Source organism: Ammospiza nelsoni, chromosome 3, assembly GCF_027579445.1.
Source record: "Ammospiza nelsoni isolate bAmmNel1 chromosome 3, bAmmNel1.pri, whole genome shotgun sequence".
Lineage (NCBI taxonomy): Eukaryota > Metazoa > Chordata > Aves > Passeriformes > Passerellidae > Ammospiza > Ammospiza nelsoni.
Window position 1 is genome coordinate 65,267,063 of NC_080635.1, and position 15,239 is coordinate 65,282,301.

General features: G+C 39.4%; 1 protein-coding gene across 2 annotated transcripts in view; it reads left to right on the forward strand.

Annotated features, from left to right (window-relative positions):
* Positions 1-15,239, forward strand: part of MAN1A1 (mannosidase alpha class 1A member 1) — a 139,453-nt gene that overhangs the window by 20,471 nt on the left and 103,743 nt on the right. The window lies entirely within an intron of this gene.

A 15,239-nucleotide genomic window follows, 5' to 3' on the forward strand; every position in this document is an offset into this window, starting at 1 on the left:
GGCCTTAATCCTGTTAAAAGCCAGCACTCTGTTATCTCTGCCGCCTGCCTGCCCTTTGTGCCTGCTGCCTTGTCGGGGTGCCGCAGGACGGGGTGAGCCGTGTGTGTGTGGGCTGCTCCCCTGTGTTATCTGCAGCATCTCGCGCTCCGGGGCGGTGCTGTTATCTCGCTACTGTTATCTCGCTGCTGTTATCTCGGCACAGCGCCTCTCTCCCGCTGCCCCGCCGCGCTCAGAGTCTGCCACTCTGCAATCCTTCGCGCCTGCACCCCCAAAAAGCTTGCAGAATAACACAGTTCACACATACCTCAATGTTTATGTAACTGTAGGCGTAGCTGGAGGTTTCCTGAAGCCTTTCTATAGGGATAACCGCGGCTGTTTGCGCTGGAGATCTGGGGACTTGGTAGCTGGAAAAGGATAAACTTGGAAAAGGGGTTGAGCCCAGAGCTGGGTAGAGAACATTCCTGGTGGAGAAATTTGATATTTAGGGAAGAAATGTGAGACTAAACAACAATATATTTATTTTTAAAAAATGTTTCACCCAAAAGAATTTTCAGGATTTACAAAAGCCGCTCGTGGGCAGGCAGAAAGCCGGAAATGAAAACTGACAGGACCTGTCAAGTAGGCTGCTGGGGAGGCTCAGTCCCTGCCTGCTCTGCTCCTCAGCCATCAGCCTGCCTGCAAGGGGCTTGTCAAAATCATCTTTCTATCCATAAAAAGTGAAGTTGATGTGGTTTTTGCTTGTATATGTTTGGTTGGTTGGTTGTTTTCTGTGTGTTGAGGGAGAGCTGTTTATAAACATGGGAAGTGGATTTTCAACAGCAAGATTCATCACTGGCTTTACTCCACCAGACACTTTGTAGCTTGGTGACTTGACATAGGTTTTTTTTTTTTAATTACTATAAGGATTTGAATGTTTTCTTTTCACTTTTGCCATATAGTTATGCCTATCTTTGAAGCATATCTTAGAAAACAGCTGCGGCAAACTAGATTATTTTCAAGGAAGAAACCTTAAAGATCACCTTGTTCCAAGCCCCTTAAGTTTCAACTTTAGGCTGAACTGTCCAAAATAGTTTGAAGGAGAGCAAGGACTTTGTCTCATCTTTACTGTAGTTTACATTAAGTTCTCCTAAGGAATCTTGAAATGCAAGTGAGGAGTCAACAGAGCTTCTGGGAGACTTGTGTGGTTTTACATACCTGCCTGAAAAAAGCAAGAGAATTTAAAATAAAAAGGAGTGGCTGGAAAGCAGTCACATCCACAGTTTTTCCTTTCTCTCTGTAGCTGGCTTTCCTGTTCCTTCTTAGGAAGGGTCAGAAATTTCAAGTGGCTGTTGATGCATTATATTATGGAGAAGCATTACACTTTCTATGTTTTTTTTTTTTATTGTAGCTTATATTTGTGTGAGGCACCGTATTTGCTGAGAAAGTGTAAGTTTAGATGGCAGTGAAAAGCTAAAATTTTCACCCATTGTGGGAGATGGGGTTGTTTAGCCTAGAGAAAAGGAGGCTTGGGGGGATGTTATCACTCTCTACAGCTGCCTGAAAGGAGGCTGTAGCAAAGTCAGGTTACTCTTCCCCAGGTAACAAGCAATAGGACAAGGGGGAATGACCTCAAGTTGCACCAGTGGTTGGGTATTAGGAAAAACTTTATCACTAAAAGATTGTCAAGCATTGAAACAGGCTGTCCAGGGAATCTCCATCCCTGGAGGTTATTAAAAGATAGCTAGGGACATATTTTATTGGTGGCTTTAGCAGATCTGGGTTAATGGTTGGACTTGGTGGCCTTAGAGGTCTGAGTGTGTTGGCTAGAAGGTATCTCCTAATAAAAGTCATCATGCCATTATCTGTGTTATAGGTTGTGCAAACTAAAATTATGTTCCATTTGTGCTGTGAAAACTGTATTTGACACACTTTTTCTTAACAGCTCAGGAAATGCAGTATGAAGTTTGGGACTCTCTGACCATCTGCTCTCTCAAATCCTTCAGTATCCTGTTAGGTTACTGTATCTTCTGGCAATGATTCTCGAGAGTTTGCCTTTTCAGTAACAAACCTAATTGTTGTGTGGTTCATTTCTTCTTTTGTCTTTTACAAAGTCATTCAGGAACAATCCTTACTTTTTTCATGTCTTTATCTTGTTGCCCATCTTCCATTCTTTCCATTGATGAAAATATCATAATGCCTCTTAACTGAGTTCTTTCTTTTTCTTCTGTATTCTCCACTGCCAGGAGATCTTTGGAACAGACCACTGGTATCCTTGGTGGCTGGTTTTGTCTCATAATGGCTTTATGGTTTTGCATTTATTTTCTTTTATAACAGAGCATCTGATTCTTTTGACTGCCATGAAAACATGATCAGAGGCATTCTCCATAAGCCTGTGACAGTTCTTCCCAAACTCACATGGAACTGATGAACTATTAGCCATCTTATGATTTTCTATGTCAATCATGTCTGCCTATTGCTGAGGAAGATTTAGATATGTAAGAAAAATACTGTGTAAAGCACTAATATGCTGTGTATAGCACTGGAATAGATACTACCTAAGGGTTAAATTAACTTCAGTACATGAAAGCAGACTTGTTTAGATTTTTAAGTTTGTTCTTAAGCACCACCCTTCCACAAAAGGATTCATGGCATAGTTGTACTTTTCATTATAAATGCATTATTTCCAAGGTGCCATCATTACTCCAGCCTGACAGAAGGAAATAGAGATACCAGTAGGTGCATTTCACCTGTTGGGTATGGGGAAAGTGTCTTTATTACTATTTTTGCAGATGTGTTTACATGAACTGGAAAGTTAATTTGTCAATCCAGCTGTTAGTATCATGTGGTAGTGAAATTAAGCAAAGGCATAAGGTCTGAGTGTCCTGAATTTGGGGAACCTGACCAACACTGACTGTGTCAGGATCCACAGGCCACCTAATCAAATAAATGTTCCAAGAGGAAAAAAAATGCCACACAAAGAATGGTAATGTTTAGGCAGCTTACAATGTCCATTTCGAATACTGAGATAAAACTGCTGAAGGAAAATAGCTGATACACATTTCCTGTTTTGGTGGTTATTTCATTGTGTGCACAGCTAGATGTGATGATTAATTTACAGCAAGAAATTTTCACCTTAGAAAAGTTGCTACTATACAACCCATGTTTCCTGGAGATAGGGCCACAGAAATAAATACTTCTTAAAATAATGTTTTTTTTCTAAAATCAAATGCAGCCCTAGAAAAGCTGTTTGATCAATTCTGACCAAGATAAGTAGATGTAAATTTGAAATGGGCAGAAATCATGAATTTGTAGATGACACTGGATCTTCATCTCATTTTGCCAAGGTCTGACTATCTTAACTGTTCTTCTTGGATCTTTCTATACTAGTGCCATAAGTAGATAGCTCTTACTTCCTGTCAGAAATGAGCTGGCAGTGTTTTGCATAGCTGACATATTTTTTTCAATATAGAAAATACCTTGAAATATTTCTAAAGGCTGGGAAAAGGCTTCAACAATTCATGATTTTCATCTGGAATATTTTGAACAGCCACAATCTTGGGCTGAAATTTTGTAGTTTTGTACTTGTTGATCAGGAAATGCAAGTCAATTTACTTGCCCTAAAAAATGTGCATAAATATGTGCAATCCATACTGAGTTTGGTGGGATTGCAGGATAACTTGGTCTGGAGGTATGAGAAGGTCCTTGATCCAAGGTCAGACAGGGCTGCTGAGGTCTGTGCCTCCACAGTGCTGGAGCCCCCCAGAGCACAACAGAGCTGGCACAGCCACCCTGGGCAGCCCACACCTCTGCCTCCCTGGCTCCTTGTCCTTGTGCACCATCTGAGCCCTGCTAAATGTCATGAAGTTCTTGTTGGCCTGTTCTCCAGCCTGTTTTGACCTCTGCCAACAGCAGCCCTGGCTCCCAGGCTGGATTTCCTTCCCCCACCCCAAAGTGGTTGGTTACAAGCTTGGTAAGGTTGCACTGCATCACCTGCTTTTGACCCAGGTGTAACTGGTTTTTAGCTGCTGGGAATCAGTCCCATCCTTTTGCCCTAATTCCAGAATATTAGACTGAAGAGACTTTCTGGCGGTAGAGGTAATGATGCAGACTTAGCCCTTGATCCATGGAGCAACTGCATATCTGATTAATCCATGTAAATGCTCTTCAGTGAACAGGCTCTCTGACTTTGGAAAGTGCAGTTTCACTGTGACCACAGTAATGAGCTTTAACAGTACTTCAGCTTCTCCAGCTGGAGAGAGGAGAGGGGAGGGAAAAGGAAGAGCTGGCCTTTCGTCAAAGCTGACGGCCTGAGGATGGGGGAAGCATTTATTGTCAGTACCCAACATTTTTGAAAACTCAAACTGCCCTCCACTTCATGAATTTGGGGGCAGCATCAAGCTCTAGTAAGTTTCTCATTAACTGGGAAACTCTAGTAGCTTTTGTAGCTTATTTTTGCTTTTATTTACTGTTATTAGCCATTTAACTTAAGTTGGTAATGGTCCCAAATCGACTAATAATGCATGGCTCACTGTTTCATTTTTTTTTCTTAAGGAAAAAAAAAAAAACTGCAATTAAAAAAAACCTTTAAAAGTGATTGCTTCAATCAAGTACAAGTAAATAAAAGAAAATATGATTAAAGAAACATTGCTCTTAGAAAATACATCTGAAATTTTGCCTGTCAATGCCAGTCTGCCATTCATCTCACCGCTAAAACTTATTACCATCAAGGATACTGTCTTGTCACTTCCAATTCCCTGGTAGGGAAGCAGGACTGTGGGATGAATGTAGACTAATTTTGCAAGGGGGAGAAACTTCAAGTTGTTTTTCTTAGTTGTTGTTCCTATCTTAAAAGAAATGCTGGATAGACCTGGGTATACTGACAATTTCCATTTAACAAGGTGGCCAAAACTTTGTTACTGGCTTTAGCAGCAGAATAAAACTTAGAAGCATATAAGGGGAGATTGAGGTTCAAAATGTGTGAAAGTATCTTGTTTCATTTTTGTGTATGTTAATCATGCTCTGAAACAGCAGCTTGAATCACCTTGAAGTTAATCATTTCTGTGTCTGTATTTTAATGCATAACACTGCTTATTATTGTACTGCTCACTTTTTTATTTGCCTTGCCCCTGCTGAGATTGGGAACTTCACTAGCAGCATGGCTGTGGAGTGCCAGGTACCTAAAAACAAGCAGGACATACAGTCCATGCCATGAATAATTTATAATCTAATCAGAAGCCAAACTTACCAAATCATTTCTTAAAGAATAGTAGGAAAAAGAGAACAAAAGCATGATTGTATCATGCAGGTGCAGGAGCTGAACTGTTCACACTCTTCAGCTTGGGAGTTCTTGGAAACTGTAGCAAGTCATAAGTAGACTAAGAAAAAAAAAATGACACTGAGTGGGATGAGTCTATGTATACCACTATTGTTCATAATAGTAGTATTTACACAAATTGCTTTCTTTTTGCCTTCCCTTCTATGACATTATTCAAATCGTGCATGAACTTCAGAGGCTGCTGCTAATTCTGCAATTTCTTTATACAACTCTTCAATGCTTTCCTGTTTTAAGTGAAAATATTTGAGTTTTCTTTCTGGTTATTGTCAGTAATGAACAATGACCTGAGTTCTTCCACATTACCTTATAATGTGAAATGTTTCTCTTTTAATGGGTGTTTAATTAACACAAAACATCTTTGTGATCTGGTTCTTAAAAAATAGCTGACAGTGACTCTCCTTAGATAAAAAAAACAGAACAATAGAACATCACTGATTTATCCACCACAGAGATTTAAGAAAAAAAAATATCCAAACTGCTGAAATAATAGGTTGTCTGAAGAAACATCACCTATCTCTTGTGCTAGTGATAAGGAAATACTTTTTCCCTGTATCTGTTAAAGAGTCCATCTGACTTTTTATATTAAGTGTTGAAGAAGACAGCCTTGGAGTAATGCAGTGGTTTTGAGTGACAGGCTGTAGGCTTCATTTTTTGTCTGAAATGCAGATCTTGGTAACAGTTGCTAAGTTGTAAGGTAGAGGCTGTATGTCTTGCTCTTTAGACTGCTCCTTTGTTTGGGACTGGATGACTTGGACAGTTCAAGATTTCTATCTTGTTTATGTATACAGACATAAATGACAAGTGGTATAAGTTAACAATGAAGATTTTCAGTTATTAACATAAATTGTGTGTAATTTCATAATACTATACCTCAGTACTATATTTTCTTTTCTTTTTCCACTTAGTCCCGTAGCTAGTGGGAATGTGTGGTTGGCTCACCCACTAGTAACTGAGAGTTGGAGGAAGAAGGAGTTCAACAATATGCTAACTGATGCTTTCAAAGTAGATATTCTCAGGAAAAACTATTTAAATGTCCACAGAACATACTCAAATCCTAGCTTACCTGGGACGGAAAATAAAACATAATAAGAAAAAGATTATTCAAACCCCTCCATTTGATAAGAAAATAGCATTTTCTTGCATATCTATTTTGTTTTCTATACTTTTGATGAAAGACAGCTGGAGTTGAGTGAATGAGTCTAAAACTGAGCTAAAACTGATGTACTCTGGCTGGTTCAAGGTAGGGTGAATGCTGTTATTTGGGTAACTACGTGGACAAGATTTTGAACCACCCTTTTTTCTATTTCCCTGAACTAAATTTCATTTGTCTGCAATTAAACAGACTTTTGGTTACAGGAAGTGCAAGGACAGTGCTCTTTATGGGAAGGGCCATACATTTTCTTGCCTTCTTAGTTTTTGATTGGTCAAGGAAGGGGTCTCAGGATACTTCTGTGCTGCACCAAAAGTTTGTTTTCCTTGTAGCTGTACTGGTGAGATGGCCAGGTATGAAGCAGGCTGTAGATATTGGCTAATATAATATACTAACTGAATGATATTACTATAGGAAGTATGCAGGTAAACTCTTCCTTCCTGAAGGTCTTCCTTCAGGTTTCTCTGCCTTATCACTCTGGTGTCTTCTACTAAAATGAGCAATGCAATAGTTAATGCACTGTATCCTAGCTCTCAGAAACCAATAGTAAAATATTCTGGTGTCTCCAGGTTTTCAGTAAATTCATAATTTTAGCAGTACATTACTGTTAACAAAGAGAGATATTTCAATTATACTCAGTTGACAAAGAGAGGTACGCCTGACAAATGAGTAAAACGTGACTTGTTATCATGGATTAGTTTCACATGTCATACAATCATTTTTCAAATTATTTTTTTTAATGCAGACATCAAAGCATAAGGGCTGCTGTTCTTATTAGTTATTTCTTACATGGAGTAGTCTCTTTTTTCTTGTGTACTTGTGCATTAAATAAAATATGCAGTAATAGAATAAGTGTAGAAAATACTTTACCTGCAAATTTTCTGTTCTCTTTAGTTACCTTTTAATTAGAATTCTTGTTACAGAATTAATAGGATAATTGATTCCTTTTAAAATGAGTAACAGAATGAAGCACTGTACAGAGTCTGTCCCTGGTTAATAAATGATGCCCAGAACGGCATATGATGAATATTAGTTGGATAGTTTAATACAGTCCTAAGGAGGCTTACAAGCTACTGTGAGGAATAGAAAATATAAGAATAGAAGTTTATCTGTAACTTAACACATGAGGGAATAATACTTAGCATTTCTGTAAGGCTTTCCATTTGAGGAGTTTGAAGTGCTTTACAATACAAAAGATGAATTAATTCTCAGAATAGGCCTTGAGATTTTTATTTTCTCTTCCTTCCTTTTTTTTATGCAAATGCTAGATTTTTTTTTTATATTTTAATTTGTCCTTGTGGGCAAGAAATGAATTATTTGTAAGATATTTAAATGCTGAGGAGTAGCATGATTTTGCTCACATATCCCTTTAATGCAGATCATTAAATACAGAACCCTATAAAGTATTACATTATACGATGTGCATGTTTAATATTAAGGGGAAATCCTGCAATCCAGTTTGGCTACCTTAGTTCTACCTTAGTAATGGTAGGAGGCATGGGTATTTCCCCCACTTTGTGTCTGGCAGTGCCCTACTGCTGGATGAACCTGTGGGTTGTTGGGAGTCCTTCATTCCCATCACAGTGCACAAGGAAGCTGTGAGCACCTAAATGTTCCCCAAACCCTCGTGTGCTGCTTCATGGAAAGCAGTGACTGGGAATCCATGTTGCTGGCCCAAAAACTAATGCTAAAGTCTCATTAGTGGCTTTTCTTGGCTGGCTGGAAGTCCCATCAGGAAGCACTCATGGGAACTCCTCCAGCCTGCCAGGGCTTCAGAGCATGGTTGTCATCCACCTGCTAAATTAAAAATGGTGACACTACGGCGGTGCCTGTTACACAAACATTGACGCTGTGTGGTTTGCTTTTAACTCAGGGTGATGCCATTAGGAAATGAGGTTATAAACACCAAAAATCTGTCAAGCTCCTGATTTGCAGTAATCTTCCTGCTGACAGATAAGAAGTGATTATTTGTATGAAGGTTCATAGTGACAGGATTTATTTTACATGTCTCAAAGGAAAAAACCAGTTTTCTGTTGCCAACAGAGAAAGGGAGTCTGTCATTTCTGTCAGATTCAAGAGAAAAAAAATATAAACAGTATCAACTGAGATGAACCTTTATACATTTGAGATTATTTCTTCAGCTTTGTATCTGAAGTAAGCAATAGTAACAGAAAATAGCTTAAAATAAAATTCAAGTATAATTGCTAATTTTTAGTTTGCAAATAGACTTGAGACAATTCTATATACAGAAAACAGTGATCTGGATATAAACCAGTTTTTACTCATTTTCTAGTGAACCTTGGTGTTTGGTTAAAAAGTTAAGTTTTCGTTTTATGGAAAGTTGCTCATAGTGAATTCTGTCAGTAGTCCAGCATAACAGTAGACAGAGTAACTGAAAGAGCCTAAAGCAGACATGTATCATTGGTAGTCAGATCTGCATGTTTGCTTAGATAAGGTTATGAACTAATCAGTGAAGAAGTAACTACAGTGGAACACCTTATGTCTTTACCTAGAATTTCCACTATAGAGCAAGTCTGAACACACTGTGAATACCGATAAAAATTAGTTAAAAAAAAAGTCAAGGTAGTTATTAGTGATCAAAATATTTCCAGATGGAAAAGACATTGGAATGTGTTAGGATTGCATGCAGAACTGCAAGAAAAGATTGAAATGAAAGGTTTAAAGCATTACCAAAGCAATAACAGTGAATATTGACAAAGGTAACAAAGATCATGCTCAGAAACAAGGGAAAATGTCGAATGAATTTGCAATATAGTTGTGCTTACTAATCCTAGAAAAAGCATTATATATTGAGATAAAGAGAAAATTAATCTATTACTTCATGTTTTCTAGTTGCATATTATTCAACAGAAGCTCAATAAACTCAGTTAATAACTTGTATTTCTTTAAAGCGCAATGTTACACTAAATATCATTGTGAAAATGGTGAAACACAAATGTAACACTTTTGATAACTAAAGAAACAAAGGCTGTATATTTCTAAAAATTACTCACTGTGGTAATCAGTAGATTCAGTAAGAGCATATTAAACAAAGCTTTCATATATCCAGCACAGCTTTTTGAAAGTGATAGCGAATCAGCTGAAGGTGGATCATACAGTTTTTCACAGAAATCCTAATTGGTGGCAATAATTTCAAAGGTAGTATTGCATTTGCTAATAATAAATTCTTATAATGGTTTTTTTTCTGCCGTGCTGCAATTTGGTTGGTTCTCAGTGGCTGCGAACAGGTTATGGAGAATAGTTTACAGAATAGTTAGCTTGTTGGTTAACAGTAGTGGAAACAGAAAGTAAGAATATAAGGCTTTCTATAACTTGAGGTTTTGCTAACGTTGATGTAATATTTCATCGGGGCAAAGAAACCGGAATTTTGTGTTGTGGTCACGAACTTCCTGCGCTGACCAGACACCGTGGTGGGTCACAGGGCCAGCAGCCAGGCATCCACACAGCTGCTGGCCCAGGTGGGCTGCAGGAGGGAACAGGAACAATGAAAGCCAGAGAACTGGTGGGTCAAGATAAAGCCCATTTATTAGGTGAAAGAAGGAAGGGACAGGGACAAATGGTGCAAAGGCAATCACTCATATCCTCCCACACTCAGACTGATGCCCAGTCACTGAACAGCAGCCACCTTGGAAAACTGCCCCTTCTTCCTCTGCCCCAGTTTTTGTTGCTGAACATGGTAAGAAATAACCCTTTGACCAACTGGAGTCAGCTCTCCCAGCTGTCCCCCTCCTCAACCTTACAGCCACCTCCTCCATTCTCCCTCTCAGGGGGAGTGGAAAAGGGGCAGGAGCTGGAAAAAGAGAAAGCCTTGCTGTTTTACAAGTGCTGTTCAGCAACAGCCAAAACACTGTTGTGTTATCAGCGTTATTTCAGGCACCTGTTCAAAACACCATATGGGCTGCAGTGATGGATGCTAAGTCCATCCCAGCCAGACCCAGAACAGTCCTCAGCCATGCAAGTTGATTTTTGCAGGAGGAAAGTTCAAGTGGAATGCCTGTTGAGGTTTCTCACTAATTTTAGGGACTTCCTTGCCCTTGCTGATACTGTGGGAAAATGATGTTTTAGTTCCAGCAGCAAGGAGAGAAGATGCAGGGAGAGTAGCCTGAGTGAACATGTAGTTCTGGTAAGGAGTTTAGAAGGTGAGAATAACTTAAATGTGTAGAAAGATCCGTGTAAACTGAGAAAGAAAAGATTATTTAAGCCAGGGATGGGAGTTCATAGAGACTATATAAACTGTTAAATTTTCTTCAGAGGTTTGTTGCAGGGGGAGGTTTGATTTGGAAGGGAGTAGTTTGGGGGTTTTTTTCTCTTCATTTCTTGAACTTTGAGTTACCTTGGTCTTCTGCCTTCCTCCTCTGTCTTGGCAAGATTTAAATGGCTCTGTTGAAGGTCAGGATGGTACTATTTCATGCAATTAGTCCTTTTTCTCCTTTAATATCCCAGTTCTAAAAGGTGCTTTAATTATTTTCCTGACATCCTCTTTTGCATCTCCCCCACTTATATGTAACTGCTAAAAATAAACCTTATTAAGTTATTATTTTCACTCCACCTGGTACTGCAAGGGTTTCCATCTAAACACCACTCTTACTGTCCTGATTCAGCATTGCTGTTGTTTTCTGTCAATGTTTGAATAGAGCTGTATTTTGTGAATTTCAAGTGACTTATATGTCCTCTCTAGGTGTTGTGTTAGAGTGTTTTGAAAGATGACAGTAACTATAATACCAACAAATGGGAGTGCATTATCATCATGTTTGAGTTGGCCAATATGATGGCTGTAGGAAAGAGTTTTATTTATTCTCTGCTTTCACAGAGAAAGAACTGATAGTTTGTGCTAGAGTTTGAGGTTCAATGAACCTTTCTGGGCTCCCCAGTTCAAGAAAGACAAGGAGTTACTGGAGAGTGTCTAGCAAAAGGCTACAAAGATGATGAGGAACTGAAGCATCTCTCTGCTATGAGGAAAGGCTAAGGGCCTGTTGAACCTGAAGAGGCAGCTGAGATGGGATTTTATCAATGCATACAACTATCATAAGGTCAAGACGGGGTCAGGCTTTTCAGTGGTGCCCAGCAACAAGACAAGTGGCAGTGGGCACAAACAGAAACACAGGAAGTTCCAGCTAAATGTGAGGAAATCTCTACTGTGACAGTGTCAGAGCACTGGGACAAGCTGCTGGTTGTGGATTCTCCTTCTCTAGAGATACTCAAAACCTGCCTGGACAAAATCCTGTGCAACCTGCTGTGGGTGAACCTGCTTTAGCACAGAAGCTGAAAGGGGTTGATCTCCAGATTGTCTCTCATTTCCTATCCCAACCAGTCTGAGAATTTTTTTTAAATATGTGGTAAAAGTGGAAGAACTGAGGAATGCTTTTATGCAAATATAACTCTACCTATTAACATCCTGGAAGGCTAATATGTAGTTATTTAAAATAATTTTATTAGTTATACTGTAGAGGAGTTAAAGAGTATCAGGAATCATTTAGTCAAAAGTTGCTGGAGTCTCCCTCACTGGGAATTTGTCTTTTTAACATCATCAGTAATGATGCTAAAAAGACAAAGTTGTGTTGATGTACCAGATGTTCTCAGAAACTGTGATCTTTAGAAATTTCAAGTGATCAACAGCACTTGTACAAGTAGTCAGAGATGTAATCAAAAGATTTTGTGAATTACCAAAAAAAAAAAAATCAGGAGATAATGATTTGGTGATATCCTGTGCAAACAAAAAGGTGAACACTGCAAAGATAGATGGATTTCTCAAAAAAGACCTGTTAAAATTCGTTTCTGAAGTACCAGTGCTAGGAGCTTTGCCTAAGCACAGAATTACCTTGGTGAGCTGGGTCTATTAAAATTGCTCCTCAATATTTTAGAACCTTTTCATTCTTACATAGAAAATGAAGCTATTTACAGAGAGGAAGTTAATGTAGTGGGAAACCTAATATGGTTTTGTAATTTCCACAGGAGGGAAAGAACGTAGACTACTTCTGACGTACTGAATCCTAGAAATTGAGACTTCTTGATAGGTGAGATGCCCAAGGTCGCTTGTGTAGCAAGGCAGTGTTGATTAAGGTGGGGTTCTTTGGCTGCTGTGTCTGTGGGCTCTTTGCCCAGTAACCCAGCAACACTACGAGCTAATAACTTTTTTGTGAAGAGCCATTCACGGTTGTGTCTGGTTGGAATGACTCGTTTCTTTTGAAACACTAGAGGGCTCACTGACTTCTTTTGGAGCTGCCTTTTGATTTCAATGTATGTCCATAAATCTCCAAATGTCTAAGCAAGGATGTCCTTTCTTAGGAGTAAATTTACTCACTAACCTCAGTGGCTTTGTCTAAATCTAGGCTTTCTGGAAGAGTTCTAAAGAACACTTTGATTAGCCAAAAGAGATGAGTTTGATCTGCTCAGTAAATTCTGGTAGGGTTTTTTGTACTGGAATATTTCCTTAAGTTTAGGAAAAGCAGTGCTTTTTGGTTTTTTGTTTGTTTGTTTGTTTGGGGGGTTTTGTTGTTGTTTTTTTTTTTAATGTCTGCTTGGCTTGTGGAATCCACACATTGTAATTTTCTGGGAAAGAATTAGATAAGTACCTGAGTAGTTGGCAGAATGGGAGGAAATTTTTGTAAAAAAGGCCCAACAACCCATCTGATGTTCATTGGCACACAATAATAAATATTATTAGAACATAGTGTCTACTGTCTGGGTTATCTTCCTGTCTTATTAGCTAGGGGTTGATGAGCAAGAGGGTAATCAGAGTGGTTTCTGCTACCAAATCACACATACATTTATGATACCATATCATTGAAGTGTCAATCCATGGGGAAAAACTAAAGGCAAGTGATTACATCTAGAACATCTTGTAGCATCACACACTGTTGTGGCTGGACTGAACCAGTCTGGAGCTGTTCTTGCCTTTCCCTCTTGGTAACTCTGATACTGGCAACATTCTGACTTGGGGAGTCAGAAAAGACAAAAATGTTTCTCAAAACAAGAATATCACTTGCAAAAGTTTCTGTTTCCTAAACTGACTTGGTTTGGGAATAGATGACCACTGCATTTCTTAGGCAAGAGAAGGAGCATAGAAGTGCTAGGAGAAAAAGGAGGGAAAAAGGGAAGAACGATGTTGGTAGTGGCTTGAGCAGTTATAATGTTATAGTACTGCATCTTTAGGCCCCTTGATTCAGGCCACTTAATTACAAGTTTAGTTTATTTAAATAAAAGAAAAAAGGCCTTTTGTCTGGTGTGCCCTGATTAAGATTAAGCAAATGAAAAGATTCTGATGTGATTGCATGAGAAAATAAGCTTTGACAAAGCTTAGGATTTAGCCTCCCGAAATCTCGGGGGTTTGTACGTTGATATCTAAAGCTGAGCTTGCAGGTCTGGGATATGATGGCAGGGCAGAATAAGTCTTTCTTGTACAACAGGCAAATTACCAGAAAATTTCAATTGGTAAATTAGAAAATATGCTGTGGACAAATGATTGGTTTCATGCAGTCTTGATCCTTGTACCAGGGACTGAGAAGAGCCCATAGTCGTAAAGCCTGCCAGTTGGCTGCCTATTACCAGTTCTGCTTTGAGACAAAAAGCTCCATCTTGGGGGAGCTCCTAAGCCATTCTGCAATGAAGTCAAGCAATGGAAACAGCTCCTGCTGGGCTCAGGCCATGGATGGCAGCAATTCCATCTGGCATATCACTGCTATCCATGGCCCAAGACCATTTCCACAGGGCCTCTGACTTGCCTTTCAGCTGAGATCTGACACCAGGCTAATCTTTTGCTTGAAAATGGTCACATATTAACTGCCATTGCCAATTTTTGTATTTGTAAGGCTAGACCTGTAGTGTGGATTAACATCTGTGAATTTTCGTGCAGGATAGATGTGCATTTTTTCTCCCATTAGTAGTGGAGAAATGTTTATTCTCATGAGTATGGCAGTATTCTAAAAAATCTGTTGTCATTTGTTATAGTATGGCTTAATGCAGATTTTTAATTGACATAATTTCTCTGAGATTTGAGCAAAGAAAAGAGGAAAAGGAGAAAGTGCAGGATTACTATTATCAGCATGTCCCAAGGCTGCTGCTTTTAAATTTAGGATTATAACTGTTATTTAACAAAATTATCCTTGACACACAAGGCCTCAAGAAGAGATCTGAAAGCAAGGACAGAGCAGTGTTGTCATCTGACAGCCTGAAGCACTACCTCTGAAAAGGTCTGAAATTGTCACTTTTTGTCTAGAAGATGACCTCTGGCATTCCCAGCACTACTCTGCCTTGTGGAAGAGGGGAGGAAGAGCAGCAAGGTGGCAAAATCTTTCTTTCTGTTACATAAAGTAATGCTGCTTGTGGTGACCTTTAAAGAAGACTATTCCTGAGCAGGTGTTAAAACTGGTGGCTGCCAAGGGGAGGTGTTGGACCTGCTGCAGTGGCAGTGGTTTGTCACCAGGCCTGCAGAGCTGTGTGCATTCTTCTCACCACATGTTTGGGGAGGAGCACATGGGCTCCTGGACATGCACCTGGACCGCTCTGAAAAAGGACAGATCACACCAGATATGCCTGGTGATGGTGGTGAAGAGTGTGAGCCTTTCCTGAGTCAACCCACTCCCCTGACTTCTGTGTGGATGCCCCCTGCTCTTACCACAGCACTACTGTGCTGGGCTCTGCAAGGCTGTTTCCCAAAGCAGTATTTATCTGTGGTGTCAGATAAATCAGTATTTATTCCCAAAGCAGTATTTATCTGTGGTGCACCTTTTCTTGTGCCAAATGTGATTTGGTGGT